This window comes from Arachis stenosperma, chromosome 5 (genome assembly GCF_014773155.1).
Source record: "Arachis stenosperma cultivar V10309 chromosome 5, arast.V10309.gnm1.PFL2, whole genome shotgun sequence".
Classification (NCBI taxonomy): Eukaryota; Viridiplantae; Streptophyta; class Magnoliopsida; order Fabales; family Fabaceae; genus Arachis; species Arachis stenosperma.
Window position 1 is genome coordinate 69,087,155 of NC_080381.1, and position 17,844 is coordinate 69,104,998.

Here is a 17,844-nt window from a genome sequence, read left to right on the forward strand (position 1 = left end):
AAGATAACCATAGCTTGCTTCAAGCCAACAATCACCATGGGATTCGACCCTTACTCACTTAAGGTATTACTTGGACGACCCAATGCACTTGCTGGTTAGTTGTGCGGAATTACATAGTGTGAGTGTAATTTTCGTGCACCACGCGCCTCTGGTCGTGCCAATCGCGCGAGCTCAGCACCACGCACGCACAACTTTATGGTCAAACTGGGTAGGGGGCCAAAAGATATAATGTGGAACTCGAAAAAATTCTAGAGGTCTCGTGTTGTCCTCTAAAAAGTGTAAAAGTTCTCAAATAAATACTAGACTTATGACTAAGTATTATATAAGAAAGGTAAAACAATCTTTTAGTGCTAAAATCCACTTCTGGGGCCCATATGGTGAGTGTTTGGGATGAGCTTGATTGAGATCCACATGCTAGGAGGCCTATAGGGCGTTGAACGCTGGCTAGGGGGTTCTTCTTGGGTGTTGGACGCTGGTCTCTTCTCCTTTGGGCGTTGGACGCCAGAATAAGGCAGGAGGCTGGCGTTGAACGCCAGTTTTGGGCCTTCAATTCTAAAGTAAAGTATGGACTATTATACATTGAGAACTCTCCATTTGGACTTCTGTAGCTCCAGTAAAGCTCTTTTGAGTGCAAGGAGGTCAGATCTGGAGAGCATTTGCAGTGCTTTTTCTATCTCTGAATCAGATCTGGACAGCATTTGCAGTGCTTTTTCTATCTCTGAATCAGACTTTTGTTCCAGCTCCTCAATTTCAGCCAGAAAATACTTAAAATTGCATAAAAACACACAAACTCAAAGTGTAATCCAAAAATGTGGATTTTGCATTGAAACCTTTGAAAACTTAATAAAACCTAAACAAAACATACTAAAAACTATATGAAAATGATGGCAAAAAGCGTATAAAATATCCGCTCATCACCTTATCCCCTATAGCAAAAGGAAAAAGCATAAGCTTGTAGATCTCAGGATCCACTCTATTAGTCTTGACAGTATCACAGATCTACAAGAAATCAGAGATGAATCTGTTGGGATCTTCCTATGGAAATACATGAAATTGGCAGTTCTGTTGAACTAAAGTGACCAGTTAAGGCGTCAGCTCAAAGTTATTTGAACCAATGGCAGGTGTAGAGATGTTTCTTCCATAGAAATCAGAAGTGGGTGTAGTAAAGCCACCTAGGACCTTCCTTGTGTCTCTTCCACCATTAGGATTGACTGCCATGTCTGTAATTTCAGCTTCTTGTTCGAAAAGCTCTGTGAGATTCCCTCCGAAATGCTGTGCTCTTACTTAGCTTGCTGTAAATGCCTCCTTAGAGACCTCTCAGGTTCAGGGTCAGGATCAAAGAGAGGTTCTTTATCTCTGTTCCTGCTCATAAACAAAAAGGAAGAATGCAAGAAGAAAAGAAGAAAAGGATTCTCTATGTCAGTGTAAAAAGGTCCTTTTGAAAGAGATAGAAGAAAAGAAAAGAAAAGAAATATATCTTTTAGGTTAAAGGAGTTTTCGAAAATTAATAGAGAGGGAGGGGAAGATATTTTTGAAAATAGAAGGGAAAAGAGAGATGAAGTTTTCGAAAAAGAAGAAGGAGAAAGTAGTTAGGAAATTTTTGAAAAAGAAGAAAAAGAAAGGAAATAGAAAGAGAATAAAATAAAACAAGTAACTAACTAATAAACAAGAATTGAAAATAAAATATTTCATTTTGAATTTTTAATTTCAAAAGAAAGCAAAGATTTGGAATTGAAAAGTTTTAAATTTAAAAAGAAGATAAGATAAGAAGGACTTAAAGTAAGAAGATATGATAAAGATTTGAAAAAGATTTGCAAAGATAAGAATTGAAATTTGATTTTTGAAAAAAATTTGATTTTGAAAATTTAAATTTAAATTTTGAAATTGAATTTTTAAAACTTGAATTTAAAGTAAGATAAGATAGGATTTTTGAAATTTAAATAAATATAAAACAAAAGATTTGAAAAAGATATGAAAAGATAAGAATTGAAATTCAAAATTTAAACCCTTTTTGAAGTTTTCTTGTTAGTAAAGTTTAAATTTTGAAAAAATTTTTTAACCAAGATAAGAAAAGATAGCAAAATTTTTGAAAAAATAAAGATAAGATTTTTTTTTCTTTTTTTTGTATTTTTCAAATTTTCAAGAAAAAAAAACAACTAAGAGACACCAAACTTAAAATTTTAGAATGAAGGGACACTAATTTCGAAAATTAAAGGACAAACAACTAGGGGACACCAAACTTAAAAATTTTAAAATCAAACAAAGAAAAGAAACAAGAACAACTTGAATACCAAGAAGAACACTCAAGAACAAATTCGAAAATTTAAAGAAAAGATAAACACCTAAGGGATACCAAATTTAAAAATTGACACTAGACTCAACCAAAAGACAAAGAAAAGATGGATTTTGAAAAAGTTTTTGAAAAAAAAAGAAAAAGAAAACAAACGACACAATTAAAAGTATCTAATCTAAGCAACAAGATAATCCGGTAGTTTGTCAAACTCAAACAATCCCCGGCAACGGCGCCAAAAACTTGATGCACGAAATTGACCCCGTAATATTCGCACAGATAGACCGGCAAGTGCACCGAGTCATTCAAATAATACCTCAGGTGAGTGAGGGTCGATCCCACGGAGATTGTTAGTTTGAACAAGCAATGGCTATCTTGTAGATCTTAGTCAGGCGGATTGAAAATATAGTTCTTATGGAAAAACGCATAAAAATAGAATAAATAAAGTATTACTTGATAGATAAGAAATCAATTGATAAGAGAACAATTGAGGTTTTGGAGATGCCTCCTCTTTCTGGATCAACTTTTCTCACTGTCTACTTTAACTTCTGATGATTCATTCCATGGCAAGCTGAAAGTGACTAACGCCAGGTCAGTGGTCATTAATTTCCTCTGATTCAGATCAAATGCCAAGTCAGTGGTCATCCAATCTGAACAGGGGTGAAGCGTGCTCCTACAGTCCATTCCCTTGGTGATCCTACTCAAAGCACCACAGACAAGGTCGGATCTTCCGAATCAGAGAACGCTACTCCATTGATTCTAGCCTATACCACAAAGGCCCTAATCGCCCCGTACCTCGGCTGAACAAATGTCTCCAAGTCCCCAACGAAGTCGTGGATTAGCCGTTTAAGAGATGTATAATCAAGCTTGTGGTTTAGTACTATCCCGTCAAGGACTCGCAAGAACCCATGTAGAATAGGGGACGATCAAGTTACACTCCCAATTCATTAGGATTAGGAACGAAGATACATCTTAGAATGGAATCAAACATAGATTGAAATAGAATAGTGATATTATTAATCCATAAGAATCAGCAGAGCTCCTAACCTTAACATAGGAGGTTAGTGACTCATAGCTTATAGAAAAGTAATGAAAGGTTCGAATGGGCAAAGATCTCTAACAAGGGTGATCTTTGTTCTATATATTCTAGTCTAGCAACTAAGGATTACAGAAATAGGATAAACTAGGTTGATAATGCAAAAATCCACTTTAGGGGCCACTTGGTGATTGCTTGGGCTGAGCTAAGGGTGACTCCACGAGCTAGTACCCTTCTTGGGCATTGAACGCCAGCTTTGGACTCCTTTTTAGGCGTTGGACGCCAGCTGCTCCCTTTTGAGCGTCCAACAACAGGAAGAGGGTGAAGTACTAGCGTTGAACGCCAGTTTTGGACCTTCATTTCCAGAGAAAAGTATAAACTGTTATATATTGCTAGAAAGCCCTAGATGTTAGCTTTCCAATGCCGTTAAGAGCGCGCCATTTGAACTGTTGTAGCTCCAAAAATGCTCCTTTGAGTGAACGGAGGTCAGAATCCGATAGCATCTACAGTCCTTTCTCTGTCTCTGACTCGGACTTTTCCAGAGCTCCTCAATTTCAGCCAGAAATTACCTGAAATCATCATAAAACACAACAACTTAAAGTAGAATCCAAAAATACGAATTTTGCACTAAAACCTATGAAAATATAATAAAACTTAAACAAAACATAATAAAAACTATATGAAAATGATGTCAAAAAGCGTATAAAATACCCGCTCATCAATTAGCAACAAAAATAAAAATATAGCAGCAACAACATAACAACACAAAATCAATAATTTCACATTCAGAAATCTAGAACAATCAGCAACACAATGACACACAAAACAGCAGCATAGAAGAACCAAAGCTAATCAATGATTACAACACATTCAATAATTAATAATCAGTAAATTAAAATAATAAAATCACAACACATATAAAACTACAGCATAGCAGAACCAAACAGAGAAATAAATTTAACACATCAAAAATTACCAAAACGCACAAAGAAATTAAAAGAAGAAAGCTACAAACCTAAGATAGAGGACGTGGCGTGACCGAGTGTCGTGGACGACAAGGACCGTGGCAAATAAGACGGCTGAGAAGTAGACAGCGGCGCACCTGAGAAGCAGATGATGGCTTGACTGAGAGGAGGAGGAAATGACGGTGCTTGCGGTGATTCTTCCTCTATGTGAGCGTGACAGCGAGCGCCGAGATGACGGCGAGCGGGGAGACGACGGCCACAACGGCGAGCAGCTTCAACCCTCAACCAGAGAAGCCACAGGAGGATGGGGATGATGTGACGAGCTACAAGAGGGGAAAGGTTTGGGACAGGGGGAAGGAGGAGGCCACGGAGGCGCCGACAACAACGGACAGCGCCGGCAGAATCCTAATTTTTGAACTTTGAAGCATTGCTTTTCTAATTCTAAATGAGTAACGAAGAAGGAGAGGGTGTTAGGGGAAGGAGGTGGGTGATGCATTACACATTTCTTTTTAAATCAAAACGAGGTCTTTTATAAGAATAGGTCGGTTTTTAGTCCGATTCAACCAGCCAATTTTCAACAGTTTTTGATTTGGCGGCTTTAAATACTGGATTGAATTGTTTATATCACCGATTTTCAGTTCAATCGATTCGACCAATCGGTCCGATCCGATTTTTATAACCATGACCATAACAGAGATAGATTTGTTGTCGTTTTCTTGTATCAATGGCTCCTGGCACCAAACCCACCAAACCCGTGGTGATTCGTCAGTTTGGGCATCAAACCTTGAATTTGAGTCCGCTCTCATTGAACAGATCTTCCCTCTTACTGCCATGTTGCCTTTGACACCGTTCCTAGGATTCTTCCATGCGTCCGTCCAACATGAACTGCCACTACTCAGAGCTTCGACCTTCCTACGTTTACGGCCAATGTCGATTCCCTGAAACTCATTCAATTGGGTCTCGCCCTCTCCAATTATGCCGGCCACTTACCCGACCTTGGCACCGATTCTTGCTACGTCGGAATTCAATTTTAAAGGCTTGGACGTCCAGTTACTCACAGAACAAGGAATCGATTTCGCTAAGAAGAGGGGATCCTAATTGGTGGCCTTTACAAGATTGTTTCCGAGATCAAGATTCATGTTTAGTAGGCTGAATCTGACTTGGGTCACTTTTCATAGTTCCGATGATTTTGTGTACATGGTTAAGGTTCTCACCGGAAAGAAATTGCCCAATGATCTTGATGTTTTTAAGGCTGTTAATCTTTGAATTATTTATGTCTTATGTTTTTTACATGAAGCGTATGATTAAGTTTTGCCGTGGAATCAATGTCCGTGGGTTAGAGACTCTGGCGAAAAATTTGAAGGTTGATCGTGTTGCAGGGAATAGTCACCAAGCCGGTTCGGATAGTTTGTTGACTCTTCAGACTTTTTTTTTTCAAACTTGAAATCTTTATTTTAGTGCTGATGATTGTGATGAGCAAGACTGTTTGAACATCACTTCATTTGTGAATATTTTATTTGGTTAATAAAATTATTGTTCTTTACTAGTACTGTAGCTCGAATTTGAGGTAGCACTTCATATCACACAAATCCTAAGCTTCAAAAGAAATTCTATGGAGATTAACTGGTTCGTGTAAACAATGACGCATTGTTGCGCCAGCTTGTTGCCATTATTTTAGTTTTGAAAATCTTTTCTAGAAAATAAATTAAAATAGGCTATGGATTTCTTATTCCCACATTTTTGTAGGAGTATTATTAACCTTCACGAAAATAATTACAAAATGTACTTTTTTTTGAAAAATTTACTCATTAGATTACGACCCCTCAAATTATTGGTGTTTAATTTTTTTTTTCCTTTTTCTGTCATTTTCAGATTCAAAAGCATTCATAGAAGAGAGGTCCGCTAGAGTTTTTCTCTCTATCAATTTCTACTAGGATTTTCAATCCCTGTCTTTCTCTCTTCCTTTTTCCCTGCTGCAAATCTCAATATCTATTCCAATAGTTTCTGGTAAGCCTGATAGATTTGGAACATTACAACCATATTGCCGATAGCGCTATTTTCGTTTTTCGTCCCATCATCTGGTCACCGCCGAATGATGGCAACTAGGCCTGAAAGTCTTTCTCTCCGAACTTGCTTTTGTCCAAGGCTTCTAAACCTTCGATGAGGTGAAGGCACGCATTCGGATCTGACCTTCTTAGTATATAACTACACCTCAAACCAAGCATATCCTCGCTGCCACAACCTGCGCCGCCGCCACGCAACATACCGCCGCCGCGCAACCTGCCGCCGCCGCACAAGACACTGCCTCAATACTTGGAGGTTAGTTAATCATTATTTTTTTGCTCAATAGTCAAGAAATTTAATTATGCTTGCAATAAAAACTTAGAAATCTATTCAGTATTTTCACTGAAAATAATTTTATTTGTATATGTATCTGGTCACTACTTCTATGGTAAATACTAAATAGAGCAGCACTATCTAATCTAGTGTAGTAGATGTAGATCAACTCAAACTTTTATGAACAGAAAAGAAAAGAAAGTTGTGGAGGCACGTGAAGTGCCATCAACTTCTGTGTATGTGTTGTGGCCAATGGCAGTGAAGGGTGTCTTTTGGATGCTTGCTTTTCTAGCTGCATAAACGGGTAATTATTGGAGAAAGAGAACCGTTATGCGTGACAATGTAAAATTGACCTCACCATTGTTTTATATTATTCATTTAACGTTTTATTATAATGCTGTTGAATGGTCCTTGTTGCTAAAACATTATTATACTTTACTGCTATTACTGCTGTAACCTGTAATAGTGTGTTTGGATTTCAGTTTGTAAACGGGAGTTTGCATAAAATTGATTTTGCAAACTTGATTTTGATGAAAAGTGAGTTTGTGTTAAAGTGATTTATGTTTGGTAATCTTTTATCAAAATGGATTATAGTAAAGTAAATATTGTTTGGATTACACTATTCAAAATTACTTTTAGATAAAAAATTACTAAAATAGACATCAAATTAAATAAATTTTTTTATATTATTCTATCATTTTAATTTATTTATTTAAATAAATATTATTAATTAATTTTATAATAAAATTAATATTTACTTACTAAAATAAAAATAATATATAAAAATTGACAAAATATATTTTTATATCAAAAGCAAAAATAATATATGAAAAATATATATCAAAATATACTTTATTAAATTATATTACTTATAATTTTTTAGTATTCTCTGTACTCTTTTATTTAATACTATTTTAAACTATAAATTTTAATTATTCATGACTTGATTCTTAGTTATAATTAATTTTTATTTATTTTGTTCTTTTTAATGGGATCAATAATTTATATTATAACAAAATTATAATAATTAATATACAAGAATTACACTTACAAATTTTAACAAAGCCAAACAAAATATTTTTTTATACAAAATCAAAAGTAAAAATTTAATAAAAAAATATAATTATATATTTAAAATATTTGAATACTAAAAGGATTACAAGCAAAGAAGTAAAGGGTAAAATTGATAAAACAAAATAAATTCAATCCTAACGTGATTATCTAAACGCAGAAGCTACAATTTCTAGCTTCTTATAAACGCACGTTAAGAACCTAAAATCACGTTAGCGTTTAAAGAAAAAAAAGCATCCAAACAAAAAGAGGAAGCGTTCAATGCACTCAAACGTGCTTCTCTTCCTTCTAACGCAAAACCAAACAGACCCTAAGTGATTAATCTTTGTTGAATGAGACTTGATTAGTAAGCTGAGTTAATTGGAATTTCTAAGGGGGGACAAAATCTAAGATAGCAGTAGCTTAGGCATGGTGGATGAACTCAATAAACTATTTAGGGTGTGTTTGGCAAACACATTGAGAAAGAGAGAAGTCCGTTTGAGTTTCTTGAAAGTTTCACTTTGATGTTTGACAATTTTTATTTTTCTGAACTCAGAATTGATTCTGCCTCTGAACGCACGTTCAGCAGAAGCTAAAATTTGTAGATTCTGCGTTTCACGTTCATGGTTGTTGATTGTTTATAGAAAAATTAAGTAAAAAATTTATTTCTTTTTTACCAACTCTACCCTTCATTTTCTTCTATAATAGTTACTGGTATCATTCTTACTGTATCGTTCTTTGTAGTTTTTTCTACTTCTTTATAATTGTTTAGTTCCAATTTTTATTTCATCAAAATTGTTCAGATTTGTTTTAATCACTAGCAAATTGAATATTTTAATTTTTTTATTATTTTTAGTACTCATTTTCATATTTTAATTTTTATGTTTTTATTGTATTTTTTATTTATATTTTTTTATTATATTTTTTATTTATATGATCAATATTTTTATATTATTTGTATAGTGTTTTGATTTCTCATGTTATGTTTTTTATATGAGTTTTTTTATCATCTACTATATTATTTTTTATATGTATATTTTTTATAATTTTTTTTTATTTTTGGTTGGCTTTGTTCATATAATTTTTTATTTATTTTATTGTATTTTTTTATTCATATAACAAATGTTGTTGACTTTTTTTATGTCTCTTAGTAATTTTTTATCTAAAAGTGATTTTGAGTAGTATAATCCAAACAACATTTATTTTACTATAATCAATTTTGATACAAAGATTGCCAAACATAAATGACGTTAACCCAAACTTACTTATCATCAAAATCAATTTTACAAAATCAATTTTATACAAACTCCTATTTGCAAACTGCAATCCAAACATACACTTATACTCAAATTGGTTTGGAATTTTGGTTTGGTTCGAGAAATCAATTTATTTTAAAATGTAATCAAACTAAACCATTTGGTTTGGTTGCTACTCAATTAGATCATATGCTCAGCCATACCAAAACAGTTAGATCATATGATCAAAACGTGCTTTTCATTTCAAGAACTCCAATTGCAGTGGCAAACCACAAAAGGAAGCTCACAAAATGGCTTACATGCTTTTTTGAATACTCTCTATGAATTTTCACAAAACAATCACTGTTTCTGATGACAGAGTCTTCATAGCTGGTGGGAAAGCCCTTCCCTTTGGGCACTTTCAAGTAGGTTACAGTTCCTGCGGCTCCTGGAAAATGTCCGCTGAGCAATTGTGTTTTTGTATAGCACTTGAACACGCCCGCACCGTTGTCGTATGAATACTGAAATCCTTTGCAATTAGAATTATTCAAGCACAAACTTTCACAACGAGTGTAGGTAGAATTCGGCAAGTAATAGGCGTCATAGCCATAGAACTCAACTTGGCCCAGTTCCAAGAAAGTTACCTTACTTTCATTAGATGTAGCAGCAAATATGGATTCACACCCATAAGACCAACCACTTTGATTCTTTACTTCGTATCCAGGAACACATGAGCACTTCCTTCCCTTTTTAAGATCAAATCTGCAAACATTATTAGCGCCTGAGTGGGAAAGAGGGGGTAGTTGTTATTTTTTTTAATTTTTTATATCCAGGAACACATGAGCACTTCCTACCCTATGCTTACTGTTTAGCTGTTTTGTTGTTGATGCATTTTATTATTTATTATAGTTGGAAATGTTGATGAAATCCATATTTATAATCAATGCATTTACCAGTGAATTCATGCTAATACTTTGAGTACAGGTTTGGTGTTTGAGCTATATGCTTTTTCCTGGTAATGCACTTAGCTTAAGCTGTCTCTTATTACAAATCTTAAATGTGTCTATTGCTCCAGACGTAACCAACTTACGGTCCTTCATATGTAATTGTGTTCTTAATTTATTGCTCATTGTAGTAGACGTCTTCAATTTTGGGTGTATGAGTTCTGCAGAAGTTCTGTTGATACACTGTTTCACTCATCCTTACTCTAACATACACTACTACTCATTTTATTATTCAAAACAAACATTTCTATCTCTCATGTTACATTTATCACTTTATTATTATATATCTTTTATTTAAAATACAGTCAAAATAAAACATCTATATACACATGTCAAAAAAATAGAGTGTTGTCTATATATATATATATATATATATATATATATATATATATATATATATATATATATATCTTGCGTGAAAAGTGAAAACGATGTTCTATATTTATTCGATGTTGATAAACTCTACTTTTGTTATTTAGATATACATGCACCTGCTACATCAATACATGCTTAATGTCCTAAAAGGGAAAAGGGTAGTCCAGGGTTCAATATACCAAATGAATCGTAGTTATCAAGTAAAAGCTACATGCCAAGTAACTATACTTTAAACATGTTTTTATACTTTGATATTCATATTAATTGGGAAAAATATAAAATTTGTCCATAATCTATTACTAATTTATACAGGAGTTTGATGTGGTGGAAGTTAACTATTACTAATCCACTAGCGTAGTTATCTCTCTTTCGCCACGAAAAGCAATGTAAAAAAATCATCAGTGCTATTTACCTCATTTTTGTTCAATTTTTTTATGATGAGCTCTTCTTTATTAAAGTAAAAAATTAAACTATATAATATATATTTCACAACTAAAACGACAAAATTACTTGAATTATTGAAATTTAAATAATAATGATTCGTTTACTAATCATACTCATTATTCGGTTATATAGTTCTTCTTTTCTGATGACCTAATTATAAAATTAAAAGTAGTGTAAGAATTTTATTAAAAAAATTATATAAAATCCTAGTTAAAAGTACTTAACATTTTTCCATAATTAACAAAGAAAAAAAGGAGAGCTTTTTCTCCCTTATTTTCATGTTAAAATTTTATTTATCCTAAATCTTAGATAATTTTTTCGCATAAAAAAAAGATAACCTATACTTATATATAAAAAGAATTGGAATGCTTTAGCTATTTTTTTCATTTTTATATTTATCTCTTATAGTTAAATATTGAATTATAATATTATATTTATTTATTGTGTTTTTTAAAATATAATAAATATGATACAACTTGATAAAGAAGTACTCTCCCAGAGTTAATTTTATTAAAAGCACCTTTTCGCATGCACCGATTATGTTGGGCTGATGCCCTTGTTATAGAATGTGAGCCCTTCTGTAGTTTTCCTTCCTCACCAAAATAAGAAATGGTAAGTAATCCTATCATACTGTCATTTACTATTCAAGAGGGTACTTAGGTATAGTTTTGCGACAAATATAATCTAATTAAAGTTTTACAATTTTACAATCAACATAAAAATTAGGTAATTATCTTTATCTAATGTATAAATTAGAAAAGCTAGGCTTTTACTCCCTATTCAGTCTCTGAGCTGCGCTGCAAAATCAATTAGCTGCATATTCTGTTCTGGCTTTTACTCCCCACAATAGATGAACCGGCTTAATACTCTTTCTGCAAAACAGATTTACCGAGCTATTAAAAGAAGCAAGATAAACAAATCGCTGTAACTAAAGAAACAGATGCTTGATTTTCTGCCATAAAGTATAGCAATGTTTGACAAAAATAGAGAAAGTATACAAAATAAAAACCCCAGAATGAAGTGAACCGATAATACTGGGCAATCATCATTCTAAGGATTAAGCATGAAAGTCAGAAGGCATGCCTTTACAGATACGTATATAACATCAAACAACAAGATCACACTCAACCCAATCTTTATTAGGTTTCAAGAACCTTAACTTGCCAGCCTTCATTACCGAAAATGCATCACAACCCTAGAAGAATTGTTACAGGAAAAGAAGGTAAGAACAAAAACTGACTAAGTACACACATTATTACAGTGACATTTACATCATTTACTATGCATAATGAAACTCTAATGTATCAAATAAAAAGGTAGACATCCCACCAATTTCACTGTTGTCCGGCCGTGGTGAATCGGACTTTGTACCGGTCCGATTTGGTATATTGACCGCTTAAAGAAATGAACCGGTCAAAATCACAACGGTCAACCTGCGTGCCGATGACGTCAGGATGCGGGTTGAGAAATTTGGAAAAATGCACTGCAGGGAGTAGGAGTCAAATTTAAGTCTTCTGAATTGAAGACCAAGTTGACAACCACTGCATTAAATCGTTTATTTAGTATTGCTAATGCTTTTTATAATATATATTTTAATTTTTTATAACTAATATATATATATATATATATATATATATATATATATATATGAAAATACTTAACTCAATATTTTTTAAATTAATTATTTTTTAATTGAAGTACAAATTAATTAATTTTAAAATAAAAAATAATAATGAATATAAAAATAAAATAAAAATTATTTATACTGAGAAAAAAATAATTTATATAATTATTTAATTATATAAAAATATTTAGATGTTGAAATTATTCTTTGGATATAATTCATAGATTATTATTCTTATTGTATCTAATTAAGATACTATATAGTAATATAAACTAATTATATGTCTATTTTTGTATTAGTTATTTATAGAATTCGACTTAATTATTCTTAAAATGTTAGTAAAAATATGTATTTTTCAAAATTTAATTTTAGGTTTTTGACTATTTTTATTTTTTATTTGCATAGTACCGAGTCAACCGGTTCAACCAGTGACCCACCGGTTGAACCAATGACCCAATGACCCAGTGACTTTATCGGTTCGATTACCGGTTCGGTTCTGACAACCAAGGTTCTGAAAACCGATTCGGACCGGCCGGTCGAACCGATTAAACCGTGAACCGGACAGAAAGGCGACTCGGGCAGTCAACAAAACCGGAGAATTTGAAAACCGCAATTGAACCGGTGAACCGGCCAGAACCGGTCGGTCGAACCGAACCGTGATCCGGCCGGTTTTTCGAGGGGAGAACGAAACGCTGCCGTTTCAGCTGCGGATATGCACATAGCCCTAACCCCATCCTCCCTTGCCAGATGCCCAGATCCAGATTCCACTCATTCCAGAACTCTCTGCCTCTCTTACACTCAGTCCAGGGCAGGGCTTCTCTCAATCGATCTCCTGGCCGTACCTCACCTCCATCCAGCCACCGCCTTGTGCCGCCGCCGTCGTTCCTTTGAGCAGCCACCGTCTGCTCGCTCACTCTCTCTCCATCGCGCAGCAGCCATCAATATCAACCTTCCCTTCCATCGCGCAGCCATCGCAACCTTCCTCCGTCGCGTGGCCACGCCGCCGCCGAAGGTGCTCCTCCGTAACCACTGTCCCGTTCGAAGGTTCTCCACCACTGCTCCTTGTCTTGGTCACTCGGTGTCTCTGTCTTCATCTTGCATGCTCTGTTGAAGGCTTCTTATAGGTAATTTTTTTATTAACTCTGAATCTATGATTATGATCGAACCATTGTTTGATTCTGTGAAGCTCTGTGAACTGTGAAGTCAGTGAAGTGTGAAGCTCCGTGAATAATTTTTTATTAACTATGATTGAATAATTGTTTGTTTCTTCTAGCTTCTAGTTCTAGGTAATTTTTTTATTAACTATGTTTAGTCTCTTGTTGAACTGCCAGTGCTGCTATCTCTGTTGCTGTTTCTGTCATGCCTTACCATCTTGTTACCACTGATTTCATCTGCCCTCATTCTTGTTCTACTTCAAAATCATGCTAAATTTGTGAGTGTCCGTCCTTTTTGAATATGTTTATAAATAATAAGATTAGGCATTGATTTTTCTAATTATGATTTTGGTCTGTATTTAATGATGTTCAAATTTCAAGATTTTGTTACTGGCTCCTAAAAGTTGAATTTATTTTTCTAATATTCTTAACATCAGAAAGATTTGGAAGAGTTTGTTACTCTTTATTAAGAATGTGCTGAAACTTTGTTAAAATTTGGCTGAAAATTTTGTTATGAGTTAGATAGTTAGATATATAGATGGGATATGCCAAACTGAAACTTAAAGGTGGAGAATATTTCTTATGTCCAGTTGCTTATAGGGAGTAAAAATGGCATGTTACCTCAGAAACTATAAACTCTGAAACTGTAAACTGTAAACTCTGAAATTGTGAACTCTGAAACTGTAAACTCTGAAACTGTGAACTCTGAAACTGTAAACCCTGTCTCCCTGTTTTATTTTTTTTGAACTGTGTAGTGTGAAACTGTGAACTGATTCAACTGATCCTACTAAACTGAACTGTGAACTTTGGTTAATAATTGTTGTTTACTGATTACTGAACTGATTTTGCTTTGTTTAGTGAATTGGATTTTGTTATTTGTTGAATAATTGTGAATAATTTTGTTTAATTTTGGATGTTGTTTGTTGTGAACTTGAGAGTTGTTGGTTCTGCACTGATTTACAATTTTTTTAATTCTGGTTTTTGCTAATGTAGGTGATGAAGCCGATGATGCAGACTGGAACATTGTTCGCTCTGTGAGAGTTAAAACATTACATATCAGTTCTCCTATCTTAGCTGCTAAAAGTCCCTATTTCTACGAGGTAGATTTTCTTTTGTCCTGATTAATTTTGCTAAAAATATTTTTAATTGCTTAGAGCTGTTTGTGTTATCTTATATTCCAGGAACCGTGAATTCTTTTTTATTAATCTTTTTTTGTATCTGGGATTCACTATTTTCTCCTGTACATCCTTTTTGTTTGCTGGTGAAATTTTCATTTTCAATTTTTTTCGTCCATTCTTTTGTAGAACACTTGTTTCTTTTCATGCCATTCTGCATGCTTTTCTGTGCAATGTTGCTTTTTCCTTTGAATGTTAACTCATGTTATTTGTGCAGGTATTAAGAGGAGCTTATGACCTTGCCATTAGCTGGTATAGAAGCAGTAATTTCTAGTGATGATCTTCAAGTTGCCATTTTATGTTTGATTGGTTGTTTTGTTATTTGACTTTTGAATTTATATTTGAATGAGATTATAGTTTATGTAGTACTTTTAATTTGAATGATATTTTAAAGTTTACATTAGACTATAATTATATTTTAATGTGTTTATTTATATTTTATTTATTATTTTATTATAAAACGGTTTTTTCGGTTCAACCACGATCGAACCGGTTGAATCTATAAACCAGTGAACCAGTAGCTAGAGCGGTTAAATATAATATTTGAATAGATCAATGTGACAAAGAACACAACAAATTCACTAACAAATGAAGGATAGCGATTTTTTCTTTTTTCATTTCTATGATGGAATAAAAAAGTAATAGCTTCACATTTCTATGATGCCATAAAAAGGGTACAAGTTAAGACCTAGCAGGGGAGGATTTATATAATTATATTAATTATTTGGCTTCATTAAATTAAGATCAACTAATACTCAGTAGATATCTAGAGTGCATATATATATGCAGTTCTTAACTTGTTATGGCAAATGGAAATACTTGGCTACACGTCCCTAGAAAGATTACAACGACACGGTACTACTGTATATAGTACATTAATGCATGATCTGAGTTCTCTGCCATTAAGTGCCAAAGGTTGTTCCTTTTTGGTGTCAATGAAGGGTTCAGACTTCCGTCACATGTTCTAATAATAAAATCAGTGGGTGGTAGTCTTAAGTGGTTGTATATTGTGGCAGTCACCAACTCACCACCACTGAAAATCTTGCATTATTGACTAACAAAACTAGACACATTAAGTCAGACTAGAACACCTATTTGATATTTAAAAGATTAGAACCCTTATAAATTAGCTCCAAAAGCTATTATATTCTCATATGCTATCTGAATAATCAATATACCAATACCAGTGTGGCCTAACTCATACTGCAGAAAAACTCTACTCATACTGCAGAAAAACAAGAGTTATTGACCAAACAGCAGAACACGACTAACCAGTATATAGATACAGGCAATTTCCTCAATTCATGGGCTTATTGTAACGGCCCAAAATGAGCCATAATTGGCGCTTAGGAAAATAACCCCCTAGCAAGTCTAACAAACTCAAATATAAGTTGAATAAGAAAATTACAAATATTTTACAAGTTCTAAAATAAATAGTTATATATATTTAACAAAAAAAAATTTAAAATAATTAAGAATGGTTGGATCCTACCTGTGACATATGGAGCAAATACATCTAAAAATTTGACAAAAATAAATACTCATTGCAGATCGTGACTCTTGATTAGGATGTCTCACATAGTCAAGCATTTGTTCCTAAAAAATATTTTTAGAAAAAGGGATGAGTGTTGCAACTCAGTTAGTAGACAATACATCTATAATCCACATAAGACCATATAAATATTATTATCAAAGTAATTTTAATTAGAAAACAGTAGTTGATAATAATAATAATAAGTGAATCAATAAGGGAGTTCTCATACAAAAATCAAATCAAAAGTTCACACTTGGGCGGCTCCACCTCTATGGGTAGCCTTTCCTTTAGTGTGTCCGTACGGAATAACAGATCTAACGTGTGGCCTACACGTTAGGCTAGCAACACCCCTGCTAGCTAGAGTCTGAGTTAGATGCATCTAAGTTAACGTCATAACCGCCGTTAACTACGGTTTTCTAATATGAGCCTCCCAAACCAATTCAAAACATATAATTTCAAAAACAACAAATCTTTGATCTTTAAAATATATAAGGTATCGAATCAAATCAAATCATGTTATACTTTCTCATCAGAATCTTTTTCAATCATACTTTTTCAATTATAAGACATTTTAAACATATTTCACAATCCTTAAACCAAGTGAATACCAACAAATACTTCGATGCTTCAAAAACAGTATTCAAGTAAAATCAAATATTTTAGAATAAAGCAAAACTTCATCAAAAATATATATAGTCTCAAAAACAGATATTCAAGTAAGATCAAACAATTTAAAATAATGCAAAACTTCATCAAAAAATATATATATGGTCTCATGTATAGTTCCGAAAGTATAAACTTCATAAAAACGAATTATTTAATTTTAATAAATCAATTATTCTAATCAATTTAAAATCGTTCAAGGCAAATATAGTGAGTATAATTCAGATATCATAATAGATATATGTCAAAATAATTATAGATACACAATCAAACAATTATAAATGTAAAGTCTACTCACAACGTGGTCCTAAGGGACCGAAGAGACCAAACTCGAAGTGCGAAATTAACGGGTGAGGAGGACTGATGTAGAATGAAATGAAAAGACACAGGATTTGGACCAGTAGGGGTGTTCATAAAAAAATCAAAATGTGGTTAACCGGTTAAAAAACCATAACCACATTTTGGTTAACCAGTTTAATAAAATAATTTTAAAACCATATCCATATTTTTTAGAATTAGTTATCCAAAACCAAATTAAAAAAAACCGGTTTTTAACCGGTTAACCAAAACCAAAACCAAATTAAAATCAAAACCTAATTTCAAAACTAAATTACATAATCTCTCTCTCTCTCTCTCCTCCTTCCTCTCTCTTTCTCTCTCCTTCCCTTCTTTCTCTTCTTTTCTCTCTCTCTCTCTCTCTCTCTCTCTCTCTCTGTCCCTTCTCTTTCTCATCCTATCTCTTTTTTTCCCTTCTCTCCCTTATCTCTCTCTCTCTCTCTCTCTCTCTCATTTTTTTCTTTCTCCTCCTCCTCTTTGTCCTCTCCTTTTCTCTCTCCCCCTCCTCTCTCTGTCTCTCTCTCTTTCTCTCTCCCCCTCCTCTCTCTATTCTCTCTTCCCTTCTCTCTCTTCTTTTCTCCCTATTTCTATCCTCTCTCCCTCTCTCCCCCTTCCTTCCCCC

At 33.5% G+C, this 17,844-nt stretch overlaps 1 long non-coding RNA gene across 1 annotated transcript; it reads left to right on the plus strand.

The window, feature by feature from the left end:
• Positions 1–13,341: 13,341 nt before the first annotated feature.
• LOC130982555 (uncharacterized) lies at positions 13,342–15,041 on the plus strand. Its single transcript, XR_009087180.1, has 3 exons — positions 13,342–13,484; positions 14,508–14,614; positions 14,907–15,041. It is a non-coding gene; the product is annotated as an uncharacterized LOC130982555 (long non-coding RNA).
• The last annotated feature ends 2,803 nt before the right edge of the window (positions 15,042–17,844 follow it).